Source organism: Bubalus bubalis, chromosome 4, assembly GCF_019923935.1.
Source record: "Bubalus bubalis isolate 160015118507 breed Murrah chromosome 4, NDDB_SH_1, whole genome shotgun sequence".
In the NCBI taxonomy this organism is placed as follows: domain Eukaryota; kingdom Metazoa; phylum Chordata; class Mammalia; order Artiodactyla; family Bovidae; genus Bubalus; species Bubalus bubalis.
In genome coordinates this window covers 34094889-34119418 of record NC_059160.1, presented here as the reverse complement: position 1 = coordinate 34119418, position 24530 = coordinate 34094889, and the positions used below count along the sequence as shown (strand labels likewise).

General features: G+C 38.6%; 1 protein-coding gene across 14 annotated transcripts in view; it reads left to right on the top strand.

Moving 5' to 3' along the window:
* The window catches only part of SOX5 (SRY-box transcription factor 5), a 1156954-nt gene that overhangs the window by 300178 nt on the left and 832246 nt on the right, over positions 1–24530 (top strand). For all 14 annotated transcript variants that reach the window (XM_045165614.1, XM_045165607.1, XM_045165602.1 and 11 more), the window contains one exon: positions 18153–18237. The gene's annotated coding sequence lies outside the window, so the exon portion shown is untranslated. The remainder of the gene's footprint in view (positions 1–18152; positions 18238–24530) is intronic.

Here is a 24530-nt window from a genome sequence, read left to right as displayed (position 1 = left end):
TGAGGTGGCCAGGTCCCTTCCCTGTACATACTTATGGCATTCTGTTGAAGTTAGTTGTTTATTACTTTCTCTCCCTTTTTAAACCATGAGTCCCTCAAAGCCAGGAACCATATCTCTATACCACCAATACGAGGCTCAGAGTGGAACATGTAAAAGAAAGTTGATTAACAAGACAAGCCAAGTTTACATTCCATCCTGAATGCAGATCTTTGCTCCAATACCAACTGGCTATGTAGTCTTGGCCAAGTTACTTCATTTATGTAGTTTTTTGTTTAGAGTATTTATTTTTAAATTTATCCAGCTGCACCAGGTCTTAATTGCAGCATGTGGGATCTTCAGTTGCAGCATACAAACTTACTTGTAGCATGTGGGATCTGGGTCCCAGACCAGAGATCGAAACTGGGCCCCCCGCATTGAGAGCATGGAGTCTCAGCCACTGGACCACCAAGGAAGTCAAAGGTCTTTGTTTCCTCCTGTGGAATGGGGATAATAATGGCTGCCTCATCGCAAAGAGTCAGACATGACTGAGCAATTAAGCATACAGCACATCAGTGTTATTGTCAGACTAAACTAGTTAGTAGTATTTGTTAAGCTCCTAACAAAGCACCTGACTTATACAAGTCAATCAATTAACGCTACTACTATTACCATTATTAGCCAAATACCTTTTTTTTTTGAAATAAACTTAATATACGGTCATTTCATTCTGTTTACTAAGAAAAAATAGGTCCTTCTGAATTTAAGTGTAGGACAAAATGGCCATCTGTTGGAAGAGTATGCTAATGTTGTTTATGTGCATCTTTAACAACTTTGAAGGGTCTAAGATCTTTACCCTATTTGCAAGCTAATGCATTAGCCTGCCACAGTTTGATAGGCGTTGACAGAAGACAGTGAAATCCTGGATCAGCAACAAAGGGCAGTTTTCACTCACAACGATAGTAGTAGCCAGAGTGTTAGCATTTGTACTAGTTCCCTGAACCCTAATCACCATTCAGTTTTTTCCAGTTTTTCCAGTAGTCATGTATGGATACGAGAGTTGGACTATAAAGAAAGCTGAGTGCAGAAGAATTGATGCTTTTGAACTGTGGTGCTGGAGAAGACTCTTGAGAGTCCCTTGGACTGCAAGGAAATCCAACCAGTCCATCCTAAAGGAGATCAGTCCTGAGTGTTCATTGGAAGGACTGATGTTGAAGCTGAAACTCCAATACTTTGGCCATCTGATGCAAAGAGCTGACTCATTTGAAAAAACCCCGATGCTGGGAAAGATTGAGGGCGGGAAAAGAAGGGTATGACAGAGGATGAGATGGTTGGATGGCATCACTGACTCAATGGACGAGAGTTTGGTTAAACTCTGGGAGTTGGTGATGGACAGGGAGGCCTGGTGTGCTGCAGTTCATGGGGTCACCAAGAGTCGGACATGACTGAGTAACAGAACTGAAGTGATTCAGAGAGAGCCTGGCGATGCATACAGTTCAGGGGGAGAAGGCCTGAGCTTAGGGAACCTGACTCTTTTATATTAGGAATTTAAGCATACCTAACTTTGCCACTGAGTAAACATGATCCCGTGTTCTTGCCTGGGAAATCTAATGGACAAAGGGGCCTGGTGGACTGAAGTCCATGTGGTTGCAAAGAGTTGGACATGACTTAGCAACTAAACAATAACAACAACACAGCAACAACAAAACATGATCCTTATTATACTGTACAATGGAACAAACCTGTCCCTATGCCTTGGAGGGGGACTCTGCCTCTTATCTTCTAAGGTTTTCTCTACAGAATCATCCTTGAAAAGGTAGTTCGGAAGAAAGCTACTTCACAAGAGGTAGAGAAACACAAAAGACCTGTAGAGATTGGTCTTTCAATGTAGAAGTTTGTATTTCTATATAGCAGGTTTGTAGCTTTCGTAGATTATTGAAAAGATTTGTTATTTTTCTGTTGCTGCCTTCTTCAGCGATCAATGCAAAGGAATAGAGGAAAACAATAGAATGGGAAAGACTAGAGATCTCTTCAAGAAAATTAGAGATACCAAGGGAACATTTCATGCAAAGATGGGCTCAATAAAGGGCAGAAATGGTATGGAACTAACAGAAGCAGAAGATATTAAGAAGAGGTGGCAAGAATACACAGAAGAACTGTACAAAACAGATCTTCATGACCCAGATAATCATGATAGTGTGATCACTTACCTAGAGCCAGACATCCCGGAATGTGAAGTCAAGTGGGCCTTAGGAAGCATCACTAAGAACAAAGCTAGTGGAGATGATGGAATTCCAGTTGAGCTATTTCAAATCCTGAAAGATGATGTTGTGAACGTGCTGCACTCAATATGCCAGCAAATTTGGAGAACTCCACAGTGGCCACAGGACTGGAGAAGGTCAACTTTCATTCCAATCCCAAAGAAAGGCAATGCCAAAGAATGCTCAAACTACCACACAATTGCATTCATCTCTCGTGCTAGGAAAGTAATGCTCAAAATTCTCCAAGCCAGGCTTCAGCAATACATGAACCGTGAACTTCCAGATGTTCAAGCTGGTTTTAGAAAAGGCAGAGGAACCAGAGTTCAAACTGCCAACATATGCTAGATCATCAAAAAAAGCAAGAGAGTTTCAGAAAAACATCTATTTCTGCTTTATTGACTATGCCAAAGCCTTTGACTGTGTGAATCAAAATAAACTGTGGAAATTCTTAAAGAGATGGGAATACCATACCACCTGACCAGCCTCTTGAGAAACCTATATGCAGGTCAGGAAGCAACAGTTAGAACTGGACATGGAACAATAGACTGGTTCCAAATAGGAAAAGGAGTACGTCAAGGCTGTATATTGTCACCATGTTTATTTAAGTTATATACAGAGTACATCATGAGAAACGCTTGGCTGGAAGAAGCACAAGCTGGAATCAAGATTGCCAGGAGAAATATCAATAACCTCAGATATGCAAATGACACCACCCTTATGGAAGAAAGTGAAGAAGAACTAAAGAGCCTCTTGATAAAAGTGAAAGAGGAGAGTGAAAAAGTTGGCTTAAAGCTCAACATTCAGAAAACGAAGATAATGGCATCCAGTCCTGTCACTTCATGGCAAATAGATGGATAAACAGTGGAAACAGTAGCTGACTTTATTTTTGGGGGCTCCAAAATCACTGCAGATGGTGATTGCAGCCATGAAATTAAAAGACTCTTACTCCTTGGAAGGAAAGTTATGACCAACCTAGGTAGCATATTAAAAAGCAGAGACATTACTTTGTCAACAAAGGTCCATCTAATCAAGGCTATGGTTTTTCATGTATGGATGTGAGAGTTGGACTATAAAGAACTGAGTGCCAAAGAATTGATGCTTTTGAACTGTGGTGCTGGAGAAGACTCTTGAGAGTCCTTTGGACTACAAGGAGATCCAACCAGTCCATCCTAAAGAAGATCAGTCCTGGGTGTTCATTGGAAGGACTGATATTGAAGCTGAAACTCCAATACTTTGGCCATCTGATGCGAAGAGCTGACTCGTTTGAAAAGACCCTGAGGCTGGGAATGATTGAGGGCAGGAGGAGGAGGGGATGACAGAGGATGAGATGGTTGGATGGCATCACCGACTCAATGGACGTGAGTTTGGGTAAACTCTGGGAGTGGGTGATGGACAGGGAGGCCTGGCGTGCTGTGGTTCATGGGGTCACAAAGAGTCAGACACGACTGAGCGACTGAACTGAACTGAAGTGAAGTGAAAGTTGCTCAGTTGTGTCTGACTCTTTGCAACTACGTGGACTATACAGTCCTTGGAATTCTCCAGGCCAGAATGCTGGAGTGGGTAGCCTTTCCCTTCTCCAGGGCATCTTCCTAACCCAAGGATCCAACCCGGGTCTCCCAGATTGCAGGCGGTTTCTTTACCAGCTCAGCCAGAAGGGAAGCCCAACAATACTGGAATGGGTAGACTATCCCTTCTCCAGTGCCTCTTCCCAATCCAGGAATCAAACCGGGGTCTCCTGCATTGCAGGCTGATTCTTTACCAGCTGAACTACCAGGGAAGCCCATCGCTAAATCATGTCCAACTCTTTGCAACCCCATGGACTGTAGCACACCAGGCTTCCCTGTCCTTCACTATCTCCCAGAGTTTGCTCAGATTTGTGTTCATTGAGTCAGTGATACTATCTAACCATCTCCTCCTCTGCTGCCCCTTTCTCCTTTTGCCTTCTGTCTTTCCCAGCATTAGGGTCTTTTCCAATCTTAAACGGAATGTGAACTAAAAAGGTTCCTTTTAAAACCCTAATTCGTCATTCAAATGCTGACATATCTGAAGACACCAAAGAGGTAAAGACTAAGGAAGCAAAATACTACATACAAAATACATAGGAGATACTGCAATGTGTCCTTATGACTGAGGCAACTTGCTGCTTCCAAATCAGGGACTCTATCTGGCAATGTTAAGACTGGAACTAAGCCCAAAGAAGATCGCCTGGACCCTGTGCATGGGAAGCAAAAGTTGAGAGCCATTGCTTCGGGGAAGGTTTTAACAGGGCAAAGGCGAAGGGTGACATTCTCTGCAAAGAGGATATTATTACTTATTATGATGCTTATTGAAATAATTTAGCACGTCAGAAGATAACCAAATTTATTTTTAAGATTGGATGCACATTGTTGTGATTATCTGATGTAAGCTGTACATAACAGGAAAGTCAAAGGTCACTTGCATAGCTGAAATAAATTTCCATTTTTATTTCATATTATTGAAATGTATGCTTCTGACTTTCCCCATTTACTTCGCTTTATTTTCAACATTCTTCTAAGCAAAGTGTTATAAATACCATGATGAATTATTTTATGATCCATTTATCTCAGTAATGGTGACCTCTGTCACTTGAACCACTGTTCAACGTATTGCCAAAGAGCAAAGATTAAGGCAGAGGGCATTTTGTGGAATTAGTGACTACCGAAGAGCTGATAGCCTAATGCCAAACCAGTCATTAGGACTCAGGAAATGTTACCATCTGAAAGCATTATTATGATTATGTAACAAAAGTAAGAGACAAAAACAGATGGCTTAAATAAAATTGCTGCTAAACCAGGGTTTCTCCTTCTTAACACTGTTTACATTTTGGACTGGATAATTCTTTGTGGTGGGGAGCTGTCCCAGATGTACTGAGAGATGTTTAGAAGCATCCCTGGCTTCTATGGTCTAGAGTAGTGTCCCCCTCCTCCTATCAGTGTGACAGTCAAACATGTCTGCAGACATGGCCAAATGTCCCCCAAGGGGCAAAATCACCCTTGGTGGAGAACCATTGTGCTATTTCCATTTTAAAAAATGGGAACATCTATCAACGAATAAGGAGGTAAATACAGAGTGTAGCATAATCCTGGTCAACGTTCACAGCTCCAGAAATAAATTAATGCTTCCATGATTTGAAGGATTTCAAAATGACCTCTCCGAACTGCAGGTGGGCTTCCCCAACAGCTCAGCAGTAAAGAATCTGCCTGCCATATAGGAGACAAAGGTTTGATCCCTGGGTTGGGAATATACCCTGGAGGAAGGCAGGCAACTCACTCCAGTATTCTTACCTGGAGAATCCCATGGACAGGCTGACTGCAGTCCATGGAGTTGCAAAGAGTCAGACGTGACTGAAGTGACTTTGCACACACACGTACTACAGATACTCCGTTACAAAGCATGGTGGAGAGGAAAGAAGACAGGACTTGGGCTCTTGCCTTTTTTTATGCTGCTTTATAGTTTAGTGACTTGGGAGTCACATCACAATTTTTCAGATTTGTTTTAATCTGTAAGAGAGGGATCATCCTAGTCATCCCTACCTTCAAGGATTGCCACAAGGATCAGATCTGATAGTTTAAGTGAAAATGCCTTGAAAAGTCTAAAGAGCTCTGTAATTGTTAGGCTGAGAAGAATAAAATGGTTTTGTTTTAAGAACTTCTTGAAAATTTTAGAGCATTCCTTGAAATAACTAGAGGAACCCTGGGGCATCACAAAAAAGGATTTGAGAATCACTTCTTTTGAAGTTGCCCTTTAGCCCTGCTTAGCTCACTTTTCTGTGTTCTTGGTTGCTGTGTGCTGAGTGGCTGTGACAGAAGGCACGCTTGAAGGAGTGGTGGAAAGGCTTGGCTGACAGCAGCGAGGAAGCCATGCTCAGTGTTCAAAAAGCATAAGTACTTTGTTCGTGTTTCTTCAGTATCCAAGAAGTATCTATAAATTGAGTAGCTAGAGACTTTAAAGAGGAGAAAATAAGGTTAATATTGTAAATTTATTCAAAATGGATATTGCTGATTTTAGTAACCATATTTCTGACTTATGACGTTATGTGTCTTTTTATTAACTAAAAATACTTTGTGAGTTTTAATAGCTTTATCTTTGGTCAAAAATGAATATCCTTTCTCTATTTGATGCTGAAACATTGTTAATGCAGAATTGCCACAAACTTTTCCCCCTTTTAAAAAATCAGTGGGAGCTTTCCTGGCCTGAAATTGTATGAAGATATATGCTTGAACTTTGAGAAATAGAATAATTTAGTCTAAGGTTGGAATGGATCTTAAAAGCCAGATGATCCAATATGTCATTCTGTTCAGAAATCCTTTTCTTAGACCTCTGAGACATGGTCTTGCTTTACCTTCTCTGCCACCTTCTTTGGTAGAGAATATATTTGAAAGATTTTGCCCATGAAGAACTGAGGTTAAGTGACTGACTATGCCCAGGATCACTTGGATAGTATGTAGCAAAGCCAAAACATTATCCCAGTCTCCCTGAATCCAGAGCCCTGGCTTAAACCCTAAATCATTTGGCGTCCCTCCAATCAGTCATATTACTGGGCAACTAATTTAAGAAAAAGTTGGTTTTCACAATGCACTGAAATCTACTACCCCCTCGTAATCCTGCCATCAAAACAAAAACACAAATATGACTTTGTTCTCATGTGGAACACGAGACAATATATCTTGTCTATATTTTTCCAAATGGCAGCCCTTTAAATATCTGCTTGAACTTAGTGATTGGTGCCCTTTCTTGATCATTTTTTTTAATTTCACAACTTATTAATGTTATTTTATTTTTGGCCGCACCGAGTCTTCCTTGCAGTGCGTGGGCTTCCCCTAGTTGCAGCGAGCTGGGGCTACTCTCCAGTTGCTGTGCTTGGGCTTCTCATTGCTATGGCTTCTCTTGTCGAGGAGCACAGGCTCAGTAGTTGTGAGGCATGGGTTTAGTTGCTCTGAGGCTCATGGAATCTTCCTGGACCAGAGATCATATCCGTGTCCCCTGCATTAGCAGGCAGATTCTTAACCACCGAACCACCAGAGACGTGCTCTCTTGATCTTAAGTTGAATCTTTCTCAGATTCAATGCATCTTGTCCTCCTATTTGTACTTGTTTTAGCACAATTGTCATACCCACTGTGTTTCTGGTTGACTTTTCTGAGTTTTGAATGCTTATCCAATTCCCAGTCTACTGGATGAAAATCAGTTTTGGAACCCATATTTAAAATACTGCCTTATTACATATAGTGCATTGGTTATATCTAACTTGAATGTGGATACTGAATAGTTATTAACTATATTCTCTTCTTTCCATTGCCACATCTCATCCTGGCTTGCATTGTGATTGCTGCCATTAAAAATTACAGTCTTGTTGTACTTATCTGAAGATTATCTGAAGCAGATCTTTTTGTCTGAAAATTTTTATAAACAAAGGACTATGTTAAAGTAGGTTAAAGTTTTAGTGTGTGGATTTATTTCTGTTATTTCAATTTTAAGATCCTTTTATGTTTTAAAATTTCCTTACAGATTAGAGTTCCAATCTGATAAGTATGTCTTCATCTAGCCCTATGATTACTGCATAATTATTCAAGTGTTTTGAGTAGGATAAAATCATAAATATTATTTGTATCCTTTCCCATTAATTATTAAGCACATGTCTGTTTCAGGGAAATTTAATCTATATGTTTGATTCATAGTCCCATAATTTTTCAAAATGTAATTTTGTAAGAGCCATCTAGCGTCAGTCATTTTTATGGTGTGTGTGTGTGTGTGTGTGTGTGTGTGTGTGTGTGTGCATATATGCACACGCACATTCCTAACATCAGAAGGTCATATTTTGTTTTTAATAAACAAATACCTACATATTAAACATGTCTATACTTGGTTAACTAGTTTCTGCTATCTACCACTGGGAAAATATATTTTCATGACAGATTGAGCTACCCCCTTAAAACAGACTGACCAGATTCCCAAAATGTTAGGCATTTGGGTAGAATTTCTAGGGGCAGTAGTAGGTCACTGTTGTTCCTTCATTGGTCCATAGATTAAGACAAATAAATTTAAAAAAAGCAAGATATGAATAAGCAATTGGCAAAAGATATGGAATAAGACTAGATTGGTACATGAATCCATTGTGAATGTTATATGTAGGGAACCATACTTTGGGCATGGACTATATTGGACCAGCATGCTGGGCTCCATGCTGTTGAAAGGGTCTTATACCTTAGGTGGCCTTGACCTGCTTCAAGGGAACTATGAATAAAGGATAAATCATGGTTCTGCCAGTGGGTGATAAAAGTGAAATAAAATAAGCACTCTTTATGGTCAGCAGGAAGACAGAAGCCACTGTGATTATTTTAAAAAGGGGCATCTAATAGTGAGAAATTGTTGCACATTGACAATAATAAACTGTGAAAAAGCAACCTAGAGGTCAGGAGCAGGAAGAAGTTACTACCACCCTTATGCTGGAGACAAAAGGGATGAGTTTGGCAGGATGATCTCAGGGTTGCTGGGGTCACTGGACACAAGCGGGAACCATGGTAGCCTGTTCAGCAGGAGGTGGAGCCTGGTAAAAATGGGGCTGCTGCCTGAGACACAGCAAAGGAAAGAAAGAGGGAGAGATTCAAACAGCAGAGGGTTGAGAGGTGTCGAACCTTGGAGACAGTCAATGGGAGTTTGTTTTTCTGAAGTCTTTATTTTGAATATGTAATTGTCTCTATGATAAAATGTTTTTAAATAGTAAATGAGAGAGGAGACACAGGAGTACATGCGTGCACACGTGGCTGCCTGTACCCCTCCACACACATACCCATGCATGCTCCCACGCAGTTTTACACAGAGCTCCAGATTACCTACTCCCAGTAGCTTAACTCACCTCCAAGCTGACTACCAGGGGGGCCAGGGAAACTTAACCCACAGGAGTGAGCACATGTTAGGAGTCAGCAGAGCAGGAGATGGACAAAGAAAGGATCTTAGGCAAAGACACTGGCAGACCCTCACCCAAGATAAATAAGACAGTGACTTTCCTCTTGCACAAAGTTCTAGAATTTCCCATTGCTCCTCAGACTTTCTCAGTCCGTCACAAGGTACCCTCTACCACAATTTTGTTCCTATCAAAGTGGGACTGGGCACACATCATGTAATTATGTGACCCAGCCTCTGTCACATTGAGCCTTTGGATACTGGAGTGTCCATATAACACACCAAGTTTTTGCACACTTCTAGCACACTTTCATTTACATGCAGTCTACATGGTTGACTATTTAAGCACTAATAAATTTCAGACAAACTCCAGATTAGTTGGAGTATTTGTGGTTTTAGTTTGAAATCCTTACCTTGCATGGAGAGTGAGGACTTGGGCAGGATATGATGGTAATGACAACATGGGTTCTTCTGTAGTGATGTTCTTCAGCACACATTGAATGCGTTTAGTTGATCAAGAAAAACCATGCTCAAGTTTTTTATGTTCAGCTTTGAAGACTGATAATTAAGATAGCAAAATGGGAATACACTAACTTTGTAATTATTTGAATTAATATATAAATTATTGGAATCCAGCTGTATTGATTTTGTAATAATAAGTGGGCGCTTGATTCTCAAACATCTTTAACTCTATGGGATGGGGGGGCATGGGAGGGAGGAGATATATATATATATATATAGCCAATTCACTTTGTTGTACAACATTGTAAAATAACTATATTACTTGCTTAGTTGTGTCTGACTCTTTGTGACTCCATGGAGCCTGCTAGGCTCTTCTGTCTGTAGAATTCTCTAGGTAGGAATACTAGAGTAGGTAGTCATTCCCTTCTCCAGGGGATCTTCCTGACTCAGGGGTCAAACCCAGTTTTCCTGCATTGCAGGCAGATTTTTTACCATCTGAACCACTAGGAAAACCCAAACTACACCCCAATTAAAAAAAAAAATCTTTAACTCTAAAAAAGATGGCGTTTGATTCTATAATACTAGAAATAACACTTTTCTAACAAAGACAAATATGACATCTCTTCTGGGGCCATCGTATATGACTGTGCAAGTAATACATTTTATGAATTGTCCACCTCGGGGCATCTTCTCTTATTCACACAGTCAGTTGACATGCCAGCAACAGCCCTGATCTCCCAACACTGACATTATCAGAGGAAGTATTGCCAGGAGAAGTTTCACGGCCTCCTCTAAAGAATGAGGTTGACTTTTTACCCACACAGAGATTCAGAGAGGCCCCTGTGAAGAGTATCTTGACTTTGAACAGGACAGAGCTATTGTTGGTTTTAGATTTTCATGTCTGCCTATTTGCATTTAGGCCAAGAATACTTTTATTTATCTTTACTACTTTCTTGTTAATACTGGCTAAACCATTGTGTAAGAACAAAACTTTTCATTATATTAAATGATTATTAAAACTATGGCATGGTCTCAGTGGAAATGTACTAATATATTTGTGTGTGTGTGTGTGTGTGTGCATGCATGCATGCTCTCTTACTTAGTTGTGTCCAATTTTTGCAACCCTGTTGACTCTAGCCCACCAGTCTCCTCCGTCCATGGGATTTTCCAGGCAAGAATACTGAAGTGGGTTGCCATTTCCTCCTCTAGGGGAATTTCCTGACATAGGGATCGAACCTACCTCTCCTGCATTAGCAGGCGGATTCTTTTACTGCTGAGCCACCTGGGAGGCCCAATGTATCTTTGTACTAATATACAAATTAGCATTTGTATATTTTACAAAAGTAGTTTAGTATCTTAGTTTTGAAAACTGGCCTAAGTCCTGAATTTAAAATTTTTAATACAGTTTGACTTGTTCAGACAAAGGCAAAGCCACCAACACATTGAGGAAGAGATTTTTTAAACGGGGTTAAAGTGGATACGTTTTCAGGAGTGGATGGCAGACTCAGACCAGGCAATAGTGAAGTGGCAGGTGCAGGCATCAGACTAGGTCAAAGGTCAGGCCTAGCACCGCCTTATGTTAACTGGTTCAGTTTCCTAACTGCTGTGTACCTTGTGCTGTGAAACATACCAACCTGTAGAGATTTCTGTCAAGATCCAAGGGTAAATGGATCCTAGAATAGTGCATGATAGAGTGGGCCAAATAAACCTCTTATAAAAGTTTATTTTTCTTTAAAAAATGTCAACTTTTTCTTGTTTATGTTCAAGTTCAAATTAGGTGCCCCTTCCCTGGTGGCTCAGAGGTTAAAGCGTCTGCCTGGAATGCGGGATACCCGGGTTCGATCCCTGGGTTGGGAAGATCCCCTGGAGAAGGAAATGGCAACCCACTCCAGTACTCTTGCCTGGAGAATCCCATGGAGGGAGGAGCCTGGTGGGCTACAGTCCATGGGGTCGAAAAGAGTCGGAAATGACTGAGTGACTTCACTTTCACTTCACTTTCAAATTAGGTAACATTTCCCCCCTTTGGCTTTCTTACACCTGTCTGTTGCTTCTGTCCTTGTTAGCTCCCTATCTCTATCCTTATACCCAATGCTATTCTTTTTAATATTTTATTATTATTGCCTGCGCTGGGTCTTAGTTGCGACACTTGGGATCGTCAGTCTTTATGGCAGCATGGGAACCTTGAGTTGTGGTATGTGGGATCTAGTTCCCTGACCTGGGATCCAACCCAAACTGTCTGCATTGGGAGTTTGGAGTCTTAGCCACCAAATCATCAAGGATGTCCCCCAGTACTGTTGAATTGTTCTGAGGTAAAGGTTTTTGATATTAAGCATCTGGATTTGTAGTTGTTTTGTGAGCTGCTTTTTTATTTCTTTTCAGTATGTTCCTTATTTATTCCTTTTCCTCATGTCCCTAAAAATATCCTACTTATTGATAATGTATGTTTCCCTTGTCTTTATTAGAAAACAGAGAATGGCAAAATGCAGCAGCATTAAGATTTAGCTATGCATCGGTGTAGTGCCTCCCAGTTTATCAGCTTAAAAATCCTTTGAATCTCTGAAATTGAAAAATCTGAAATTTGAATCGGTGATGCATTTGAAATCATGTCAGAACACCGTTTTACTCAGACCTCCTTTTGGAGGGGTGTGTGTGTGTGTGTATGTGTATTTGTATGTGTGTTGATTCAACATGTGTATATATTCTATTTTCCCCATCTGGCATCTGATTTAGCACCAGCCTATCTAGCTGTTCTGTGTCAAGAGGGCTTCAGCCTTTTCACTATGAAAGAGAAAGAAATGAAATAATAAAAAGGAAAAGTCTTCCGCTACCTCCCCCTCCTCACTTTTTGTTTAGTTGTTTCTAAGCAAGTTTCTTGCCATTTACCTTTGCATCTGCATTGCTTATTGATTGGCAATTTTAAAATTGTTTATTGTGCTCTTTTGTTTCACTGTTCAAGAGCTAAAACAAAAGCTCCCAGGCCCTGTGAGGTACACATTTGCATGCGGTGAGCGTTGCCCGAGGAAAAAGTAATTGCTAATGCATATTTATGGGGCACAAATTTGCCATTTGTTTATGCATAAAATTATCAATAGTGCAGGGCGGCCCAGCCGTAGAAAATGGTGACCTTTTTAGCTTAATAAATAGAAATCAGCTGTTATTGTGAAGAGATCAGCCATTTATTCTGTGTTGAGGGACATTGCCGGGAAAATGCAGATTGGGGCTGGCAATATCATTAAATGGAAGGCCAATGACCCTTTCCGTAGAGTCTATTATACTTTATCTAATAGGGGATAAATGACTCTGGTTGGCAAATGGAAAAAAAAAAAAGAACAACAGTTTTTTTTTTTTTCTTTTGTAGTTTTATAACTCTGTGGATTTTAAGCCATAAAACTGAACAGGAAACCTCATACTGACCTGTTGCTAGAATTCTCTCAAAAAATATCTGTTTTAAAGTTGCTTTTTCTATTGGTTATTCTCTATTTCAGTTTGTACCCATCAAAACAGAAAGTCAGATACTTTTTTCCAGGAAAATAGATCTTCTTTAGTTTTTAGCTTTTTTTTTTTTCTTTTCTTTCTCTGTCTTTCTTTTGGCCGTGCTTTTAATCTTTACAGTACAGGAGTATTTGTGTTTTACAGGGTTGCTTTACATTTGATATCTGAAAAATATTAAAAGTAGAAGATACTCTCAAAATAAAGTTAGGAATAAATTGTAAACAGAAGTTTTCTGTTTAAAACTAAGCATAAGACTTTCTCACTCATAAGAATGGCTTCTGAGAGGACTTCTCTGGTGGTACAGTGGATAAAAATCCTCCTGCCAGTGCAGGGGATATGGGTTCCATGCCTGATCAGGGAAGATGCCACATGTCACAGAGCAGCTACTGAGCCTGCACTCTAGCGCCCTCGAGCTGCAGCTGCTGAAGCCCATGTGCCTGGAGCCTGTGCTCTGCAACAAGAGAGAAGCCACCACAATGAGAAGCCCGTGCAGTGCAGTGAAGAGGAGCCCCGACTCCCCGCAACTAGAGGAAGCCTGAGCGCCACAGGGAAGACCTAGCACAACCAAAACTAATTAACTTTATGAAAAGAATAGCTTCTGAGGGAAGTGTGTGGGTCCTTTGGATTAGTAAAAATATTATATGAGTGTAAAACCTTCTCATCATTTCTTTTTTTTTTTTTTGCCATACCACATGGTTTGCCAGGATCTTAGTTCCCTCAACAAGGATTGAACTCAGGGCCACAGCAGTGAAAGCATGGAGTCCTAACCACTGAACCTTCAGGGAACTCCCAGCATATTTTCTTGCTATGTAAAAACCAACAGACAGTCATTGTATCTTTTTTGGTTGTTTCACTGAGTGAAATGCCCTTAGTTTCCCCAGAGCTTGCTTGAAACTGTGGTTTCATGTGGTGTGATCTCAGGCTACATTTTTTTGGCCAGTGTCTCTCTGGTAGGGTAGTGATCATTTTGGTCTTTTAGGTTTTTTTTTTTAATTGAGTCTCCTCAGTCATTATAGAAGTCACTATGAAGTGGTGTTTGCTTTCTCAGTATTGTAATGATTTGATGCACTGAAAATTTTATGTAAGTTACAAAACAAGTTAATGCAGCAGAAATGTGTAAATCCACCTGGGGAGATGGTGGAGCGCTTGGAAGCTCCACGCATGCTCCTTTGTAATTGTGTATCCTAACATGAGTGTGGAGAAGGCAATGGCACCCCACTCCAGTACTCTTGCCTGGAAAATCCCATGGATGGAGGAGCCTGGTAGGCTGCAGTCCATGGGGTTGCTAGGAGTCGGATACGACTGAGCGACTTCACTTAATTTTTTCACTTTCATGCATTGGAGAAGGAAATGGTAACCCACTCCAGTGTTCTTGCCTGGAGAATCCCAGGGACGGGGGAGCCTCGTAGGCTGCCGTCTATGGGGTCACACAGAGTCGGACACGACTGAAGAGACTTAGCAGCAGCAGCAGCAACATGAGTGCACTGCACTAGGTGTCAGGTTTCAACAATGGTGGATTTGCAGCCACCAATCTTGCCCTCGTGCCACACTTGAGTACGACAGCGCATTCTGCAGCATGTCACCAGTGACTGAGTAACCTTTTACTGGCAGAAGTAGGTCTGTTGTTTCCTTTTAAAGTAGAGGTTGTAAATAGGATTCAGACACTAGGGTACATTAGTCCATAAAATGAATATATTTTTATGTCATTTATAAGATATTGATTTTAGGTCCATTAGATTCATGGTGCCTAGTGGGAGAAAAAACAATGATTTAATGGGTAGGTTGGAATTTCAGAAAGAAGAACAACGGTGATTAACCCTTTCTTCTTCAGCTTCCTGCCCCCGGTATATAATATTGTCAAGGAGCTGAAGAGAGGACTTTAGGAGACAGGGACACTTTATCACCTGGCTTCCCTGCACTTTACAAGGGATCACAAAACAAATTTCAGCTGGATTATTACTATGTCTCTGAATGTGACAGAACAGATCACTCTCAGTTGATGAGTTGCCAAAACTATCTTTTATAGGGTAATTTTTAAGTTGATGGATATATTTTGTTTTCCAAAGCTCAGAGCACGTTTATTTAGAGACTTAGTAATTTAAGATATTGTTTATGGAGATTAAAGATATGAAGAATACAGCTTAGATTTTTTTAAAGGGTCTTTTTCTCAACTCTAAGAAAGGAAAGATCATCCTGCTGTCGTGTCAGTTATACCCTTTCTTAGGCAAGTCTTAAGTGATATTGGTGAGAATGACCAGCATAATTTTTAAAGTAGGGTGTTGCCTGTTCCAAAAATACATAGATAATTACTGGTTTATATAAGCCTATTTTCTGATAAGAAGATGACTGAAATATCACTTCATTTCTATGTTATTAAATTTGGATGTAAAGCACTTATAATAATTCTAGTCAATTTTGCTCAACTAATGTTACTACTACCTGAAAGGAATTTCCTCTTAGGCTGCTTTGGCAGCTACATCTTCATTATTATATCTGAAAAAACCTAATTACAATATAGGTATGAAAATTTTAAAAATTCCAATCATCACTCCAGTCTTGTGACATACTGATATATTATTAAAGAAAAATATGCCAACTGAAATCTGATTAGCTTAAAACTTGACCTTACATAAAGATTATGGTATCAACAAACATTTTTTTAGAACATATTTTAGTTCAGGTTTTTCAAGTTCTGTGACAAAAATATAAAAATACAGGCTCCCTCTTGTGGGTAAAATTACCAGCTGTGTATTTCTGTATTGCCCACTTATGGGATATGACAAATTTTTTGGTTTCATTTTTAAGTAAATTCTACTGTGGCAGTGTCTTTATAGTTGCTTAGATGTGATGTTTCACTTAATTGATAAAAGTAAAGTTTGGGGTACCTTTTTAGTATAATTTTTTTAATTAAAATAGACAGTTTTATTTTTAAAGAATTGGCAGACCTATATGTAGACAACCTTTATTTTACTGCTGCTACTGCTAAGTCACCTCAGTCGTGTCCGACTCTGTGCGACGCCATAGACTGCAGCCCACCAGGCTCCCCTGTCCCGGGGATTCTCCAGGCAAGAACACTGGAGTGGGTTGCCATTTCCTTCTCCAGTGCATGAAAGTGAAAAGTGAAAGTGAAGTCGCTCAGTCGTGTCCGACTCTTAGCGGCCCCATGGACTGCAGCCTACCAGGCTCCTCCATCCATGGGATTTTCCAGGCAAGAGTACTGGAGTGGAGTGCCATATTTTACTGCAACAGCATAATTTCTCTTTTTCAAAACTTTTAATTTTATATTAGAGTTTAGTTGCCTAACAATGTTATGGTAGTTTCAGGTGTACAGCAGAGAGATTCAGTTATGCATATACACATATCTACTCTTTTTCAAATTATTTTCCCATTTAGGTTGTTCCAAAATATTAAGCAGAGTTCCTTGTGTTGTGCAGTAAGTCCTTGTTGGTTATCCACTTTAAATATAGCAGTATTTACATGTTGATCCCAGACTCCTTAATTAACCTTTCAACCCATCTTCCCCCCAAACCCCCTCTTAAGCATGAGTTAGTTCTCTGTGAGTCTGCTCTGCTTTGTAAGTTATTTTTATCATATCTTTTTAGATTATGCATATAAGCAGTATCATATGATATTTCTCTTTCTAACTTCACTCAATATGACAATCTCCAGGTTTATCACGTTGCTGCCAATGGCATTATTTCATTCTTTTTAATGGCTAAGTAATATTCCATTGCATATACACACCACATCTTTTTTATCCATTCATCTGCCACTAGACATTTAGGTTGCTTCTATGTCTTGGCTGTTACAAACAAGTAGCAGCATAACTTCTGATGTTCAAAATTTAATAACTTTTCTCCTTTTTAAATACTTCCCAAAGCAGTAATTAGTGAATTGATGAAATGATGTGGAGTCTTCTGTCAATGTGGTGACTTTTAGATTTCTGTGCTTATTAACAAAAGATCTGATATTGGAATGAAGTAAAAGCCCCTCTACTAATCATGGTCTAGATGGATAACAATATGGTAATGAAACTACCCTAATATCGTAAGCCTTGTGACCAAAATAGTGAATAATCAATGGCATAATAAGAATGATGATGAATGACTCAATTCTCCATAAATTGAACTGATAGTAAAGAGGGTGAACTGGCACCAAGGCTGTGGCTGCCACCAAGTACTGATTCCTTGCTTTCAAAAGTCTGATTCTTGAGAATTTCAACTGATTGCCAGAGACAGTTTTTGTTTAACCTAAGGAACTGATAACAGCCAGAGTTCCATTCACTTCTGAAGGTGGCAAGAGCAATGTTTTTGAAACTGGACTGGGTAGTACAGTCACAGAGACACAAGCAGGAATGTCAGTGTAGAGACAGCTGAGTGGCTCCCACTAGACAGTTGCTATGTTGACCTTGGCTATCACACATTTGAGTGCAATCAAAGAAAGGAACTATGAGGACACTTGAAAAATTTTCATAACTCATTCCAAGAAAGAAGAACCTTAATGCTACCTGTCCTGAAGTATACTCAGGATGTTTATATCAAAATTATACAAAATGAACAACTTATGATTAATAAATACAGAGAAAGGGGTGACAGAGAATGAGATGGTTGGATGGCATCACTCACTCACTCAATGGACATGAGTTTGAGCAAACTCTGGGAAATAGTGAAGGGCAGGAGGAAGGGCAGTAGGAAGCTGGAGTCCCGCAGTCCATGGGGTCACAAAGAGTCTGACACAACTGAGTGACTAAACAAAAATAGCAAATTAATATATAATGCCTTTAACAGAACTTATATGTATATAATAGTTTTTGGATTAATTCTTGTGGTATTATGATATCAAAGTAATGCCTCTTTTTCAATAAATAATAACTGTATCTATATAATAGATATTTATATATCTATATAAATAGATATTTATATATCTATATAAATTTATTTGAAAACCATAGACATCTCATGCTTCTAAAGAGTTATATCTTGATATATTTACTAAAAAGGAACAATGCAGTGTTAATGGTCTACTTTTATTTTTTCTAGATTCCTCTTGCTAATGACCCGAGTCCTGTCTGAATCTACTTACAAGATTCTGAAGCCTGAACAGAAAATTTTGGCACTGCACTGGGTAGGAGAAAGATACACTCATAAAACACATAATACACACCTTTGAAAAAATTGATTATTTAAAAAATGGAAGTTTATGTGCCTTATTTTTAATTTATAAGTAAAATATGTAACATATGCATATAAAGCTATAATACATAGTCTTTTATGTTCAGATGACAACTGAATTTGTAATTATAATTTTCAGACTCATTATGAAGGTAATGTTTCTAAACTGGCAGATGAAAGCAACGTTTCTTTTCTTTTCATTTCCTTAATGAGATACACATTTCTTAAAGTTGCAAAAGCTTTTCTTCTTCATTGAAATTAAAAAAAAAAAAACATTTGTTGCTACTTTTTGTTGTTGCTGAAAAAGAAATACTCTGGGTCACAATGGGTAGGTCACAGATTTTACAAAACTTCCCATAGGCTATTAAGTATTTCAGGGTATGTTTTTGTAAACACATAGAAAAGTACAGGTTTGCTGAGGCCAAACAGGTATTTTCCAATTTGCTTGGCAGGAAAATGTATTGGGCATCTATCTGTGTGTGTGTTTATGAAATGCTTGTAAAAGTTATACTCTTGGAAACAGGAATTGAATGTTTGACCACAGACCTGGAGTTAAAAATCCTTTTATAGTTTCATGACTGACTGACTATCATATGAATGAGAGCAGAAAAGGTTGGAGTAGAAAGGTGTCCTATTGTTTAGAAATTTGTTACCAGTAAAATGGAAAAGGAATTACCTTTCTGTTTAGTTGAAGAGAATAGTGAAAAAGTTGTCTTCCTGCAGAATGAATTAAAATTTATTTCCTAATCCCCTTGAAAACTCATATGATTTATGTTTCTAGAACTTCAAGATACAAGTTTATTTGTGAAAACCCTTACATTCAATGGTAGTTTTTTTTATCATCTTTAAAAATGGAATTGTTTTAAATCCCCAAAATACTTTAAAATATTCATAAATAAGACTTTATATATTCACAGACAAATGAATCAAAGTAATATGGGAGAAAGCATTGTGAGTATAGCTTTAATGATAACAGAATGGAAATGGAACTGGAATAAGTCACGAATTATTGCAGAACTGAAACTTTTATAGTTTTACAAGTAAAAACAGAAATATAAATAAAATTAAATGGGAAATGGAAAACTAGGGCTACTTTTAATAAATACAGCAAACATCCTATGTAAAGAGCTATTATTATGAGAAAGGCAGTAACATCTTAATTTAAAACATAACAAGATATAAGAACAAATAATTAATGAAGAATGCAATTCTAATGCAAAAGGCTAGTAAAAGAAATGCAAAGTTATGTTTCACTTAAAATCAAACTAGTAAAAAGTATTGGAATAATGTTGTAACAAGAATGTAGGGAGTTCGGTGCTTTCAGTAATGTTGGAAAAAGTTTATATTTGTTCCGCTTTCCACAAAAAGATTTAACTATCTCTGTTAAGAGCCTTAAGTGTTTCCAAAGCATTCTATGCAACATTTTCACTTTGCTAGTTTGGAAAGGTTTGGTTGGAAGTAATCCAAATTGTTTTAAAAAGGTGGAACTTTATCTTTTCTTATGTGAAGTCTGTGTACTCAGTAAAGAGATGATCAGGAGGTGCCATAGTCATTAGGGACCTAGATCCTTCATCTTTTGCTCTGTTTCCCTGAAACTTTTACCTCATGTTTTGGGATATCCAGTATTGATATTCCAGCAAAAAAGTCAATATTCTAGCAGCAAGAAAAGAATATTTCTAGAAGATTTATGCTGTTTCCCTGTTGGTATTGTCACTAAGTTGTGTCTGACTCTTTGCAGTCCCATGAACTGCAGCATGCCAAGCTTCTCTGTCCTTCACGATCTCCCAGTTTGCTCAAACTCATGTCTGCTGAGTTGGTGATGCCATCCCACCATCTCATCCTCTGTCGCCGTTTTCCCTCATGCCCTCAATCTTTCCCAATGTCAGGATCTTTTCCAATAAGTCCACTCTTTGCATCAGATGGCCAAAGTATTGGAGCTTCAGCTTCAGCATCAGGCCTTCCAATGAATATTCAGGGTTGATTTCCTTTAGAATTGACTGGGTTGATCTCTTTGCTCTCTAAGGGAGTCTTAAGAATCTTCTCCAGCACCATAGTTGAAAAGCACCACAATTCTTCGGCACTCAGCCTTCCTTATGGTCCAACTCTCGCATCCGTATGTGACTGCTAGAATAACCATAGCTTTGTCTATATGAACCTTTGTCAGCAATGTGATGTCTCTACTTTTTAATATGCTGTCTAGATTTGTCATAGATTTTCTTCCAAGGAGCAAACATCTTTTAATTTCACGGCTGCAGTCACTGTCCACAGTGATTTTGGAGCCCCCAAAATAAGCTCTGTCTCTGTTTCCACTTTTTCTCCATCTATTTGCCATGAAATGATGGGACCAGATGCCATGCTCTTAGTTTTTTGAATGTTGAGTTTTATGCCACCTTTTTCTTAGCTGAAACTCTCCTCCTTCATTCTCAACAAGAGGCTCTTTAGTTCCTCTTCATTTTCTGCCATAAGAGTGATATCATCTGCATATTGTTGATATTTCTCCTGGCAATCTTGATCCAGCTTATATTTTATCCCGCCTAGCATTTCCCATGATGTACTCTGTTTGTAAGTTACATAAACAGGGTGACAATATACCACCTTGACATACTCCTTTCCCAGTTTTGAAAGCAGCAGGAAATATTCTGGCAGCAGGAAGGGAATATTTCTAGAAGATTTATGGTCTCTCCCTATATGGATATCTTTTGAAAAGTGTCCATAGCTGTTCCACTTATATTCAATTGACTAGAGCAAAGTTGCCTGACCATGACACACTTAAAAAGAGTTTAGAAGATATAGTTTTATTTTGGAAGATAAATTTGAGGAAATTACTATTGTTGGAGAATAGAGACTAGATATTACAGCCCAACTAACATTATTTGGTAATTTCACTTCCAGAATTTCTAAATTAATGAAATAATTAAAAGTGACACACTTTATGTATTATGATCATTTTATATATTTATAATGGAAATAATTTGAGGTTGAATAAATTGTTCAGCAATACAGCAATAGTTGGATAGATCTGAGTGTATTTGTATTATACAGTCAATAATATATTTTCAAAGAATTTTTAAATACATATGAAATTACACATGATGTAATGTTAAATGAAACAAGTAGAATCCACATTAAATATAGAGTGTATCTGCAAAAGTGTGGGTGTACACATATACACATATGCACACACATATATACACTAAAGTATAAATATATATTACAAATGCATAGAAAATTAGCTGAAAATAGGAACATTAAATATTATTAGCTCTGGATTATGAAATCATCAGTTCAGTTCAGTGGCTCAGTTGTGTCTGACTCTTTGTGAACCTATGGACTGCAGCACGCCAGGCCTCCCTGTCCATCACCAACTCCCAGAGTTTACTCAATCTCATGTCCATTGAGTCAGTGATGCCATCCAACCATCTCATCCTCTGTCATCCCCTTCTCCTCCTGCCTTCAATCTTTCCCAGCATCAGGGTCTTTTCAAATGAGTCAGCTTTTCACATCAGGTGGCCAAAATATTGGAGTTGCAGCTTCAGCATCAGTCATTCCAATGAATATTCAGGACTGGTTTTCTTTAGGATTGACTGGTTGGATCTCCTTCCAATCCAAGGGATTCTCAAGACTCTTCTCCAATGCCACAGTTCAAAAGCATCAATTCTTCAGTGCTCAGCTTTCTTTATAGTCCAACTCTCACATCCATATATGACTACTAGAAAAACCATAGCATTGACTAGATGGAACTTTGTTGGCAAAGTAATGTCTCTGCTTTTTAATATGCTGTCTAGGTTGGTCATAACTTTTCTTCCAAGGACCAAGCGTCTTTTAATTTGATGGCTGCAGTCACCGTCTGAGTTGATTTTGGAGCCCCCCAAAATAAAGTCAGCCACTGTTATTATTGTTTCTCTATCTATTTGCCATGAAGTGATGGGACCAGATGCCATGATAATAGTTTTCTGAATGTTGAGCTTTAAGCCAACTTTTTCACTCTCCTCTTTCACTTTCATCAAGAGGTTCTTTAGTTCTTCTTCACTTTCTGCCATAAGGGTGGTGTCATCTGCATATCTGAGGTTACTGATATTTCTCCCAGCAGTGTTGATTCCAGCTTGTGCTTCATCCAGCCCAGCATTTCTCATGATGTACTCTGCATAGAAGTTAAATAAGCAGTGTGACAACATACAGCCCTGACATGCTCCTTTTCCTATTTGGAACCAGTCTGTTGTTCCATGTCCAGTTCTAACTGTTGCTTCCTGACCTGCATACAGATTTCTCAAGAGGCAGGTCAGGTGGTCTGGTATTCCCATCTCTTTCAGAATTTTCCACAGTTTATTGTGATCTACACAGTCAAGTCTTTGGCATAGTTAATAAGGCAGAAATAGATGTTTTTCTGAAACTCTCTTGCTTTTTCGATGATCCAGCATATATTGGCAGTTTGATCTCTGGTTCCTCTGCCTTTTCTAAATCCAGCTTGAACATCTGGAAGTTCATGGTTCACATATTGCTGAAACCTGGCTTGGAGAATTTTGAGCATTACTTTACTAGCATGAGAGATGAGTGCAATTGTGCGGTAATTTGAGCATTCTTTGGCATTGCCTTTCTTAGGGTTTGGAATGAAAACTGACCTTTCCAGTCCTATGGAAAGCCACTGTGGAGTTTTCCAAATTTGCTGACATATTGAGTGCAACACTTTCACAGCATCATATTTTTGGATTTGAGATAGCTCAACTGGAATTCCATCACCTCCTCTAGCTTTGTTCTTAGTGATGCTTTCTAAGGCCCACTTGACTTCACATTCCAGGATGTCTGGCTCCAGGTGAGTGATCACACCATCGTGATTATCTAGATTGTGAAGGTATTTTTTGTACAGTTCTTCTGTGTATTCTTGCCACCTCTTCTTAATATCTTCTGCTTCTGTTAGTTCCATACCATTTCTGTCCTTTATTGATCCCATCTTTGCATGGAATGTTCCCTTCGTATCTCTATTTTCTTGAAGAGATTTCTAGTCTTTCCCACTGTATTGTTTTCCTCTATTTCTTTGCACTGATCATTGTGGAAGGCTTTCTTATCTCTCCTTGTTGTTCTTTGGAGCTCTGCATTCAAACGGGTATATCTTTCCTTTTCTCCTTTTCTTTTTGCTTCTCTTCTTTTCACAGCTATTTGTAAGGCCTCCTCAGACAGCCATTTTTCATTTCTTTTTCTTGTAGATGGTCTTGATCCCTGTCTCCTGTACAATGTCACGAACCTCCATCCATAGTTCATCATACAGTCTATCAGATCTAGTCCCTTAAATCTCTTTGTCACTTCTACTGTATAACGGTAAGGGATTTGATTTATGTTGTACCTGAATGGTCTAGTGGTTTTTCTTGTTTCAATTTAAGTCTGAATTTGGCAATAAGGAGTTCATAATCTAAGCTGCAGTCAGCTGCTGGTCTTGTTTTTGCTGACTGTATAGAGCTTTTCCATCTTTGTCTGCAAAGAATATAATCAATCTGATTTTAGTATTGATCATCTGGTGATGTCCATGTGTAGAGTCTTCTCTTGTGTTGTTGGAAATCATGAAATCATTAGCAACTTTAATTTTCTTTATAGTTTGCACATTTTAAACAAATATGATTTAGCATTAAGTATTTAATATTAATTATTGAGAAATATTAAAAGTATAGAATTCCAAATGGTTACATAAGTTGCTTAGTGCCTCTCTTTACAATACTCTATGTGTGTCTTTTCAAGGAGAGATGAAACAAGCTTATATCACTCATCCTTTTTGAGTGCTTTTCATGAAGTCAGATTGCATAGGCTTTTCTTCTCAGTAGAGGCATATACAGTTTCTCAGAAATCTTGATAGTGTTGCAGCCTGGCTACATATTTTTAGATTAAGACAGATTGAGATATTGTTCAGTGGCATGTGACAAGCACCTTAAGGTTGTTGGTAATCATTCTGATTTCAAAGACAAAGTGCGAAACTTTAAAAGACTTTTCTTTCTTGTGTGTAAGTGACAGAGTTTGAGTACTGCAATTCTGGATTAAGAATATTCTCTTTTTTTTAGGAGTTTTCTTTTAACCATATTATGATGTATTAGGATATTAAAGGAGTGAAGGTTTTTCTGGAAGTAAGTGAAAAGCCACAATTAGCAATTTGTGAGAAATTCATGGCAGAAATTAGAATCAGGTTGTTTTTTTTTTTTTTTTTTCTCTGAAACTAAGCTGACTTAACTCTTTGGAATTTATAAGCGAAGCATAATGTTGAGA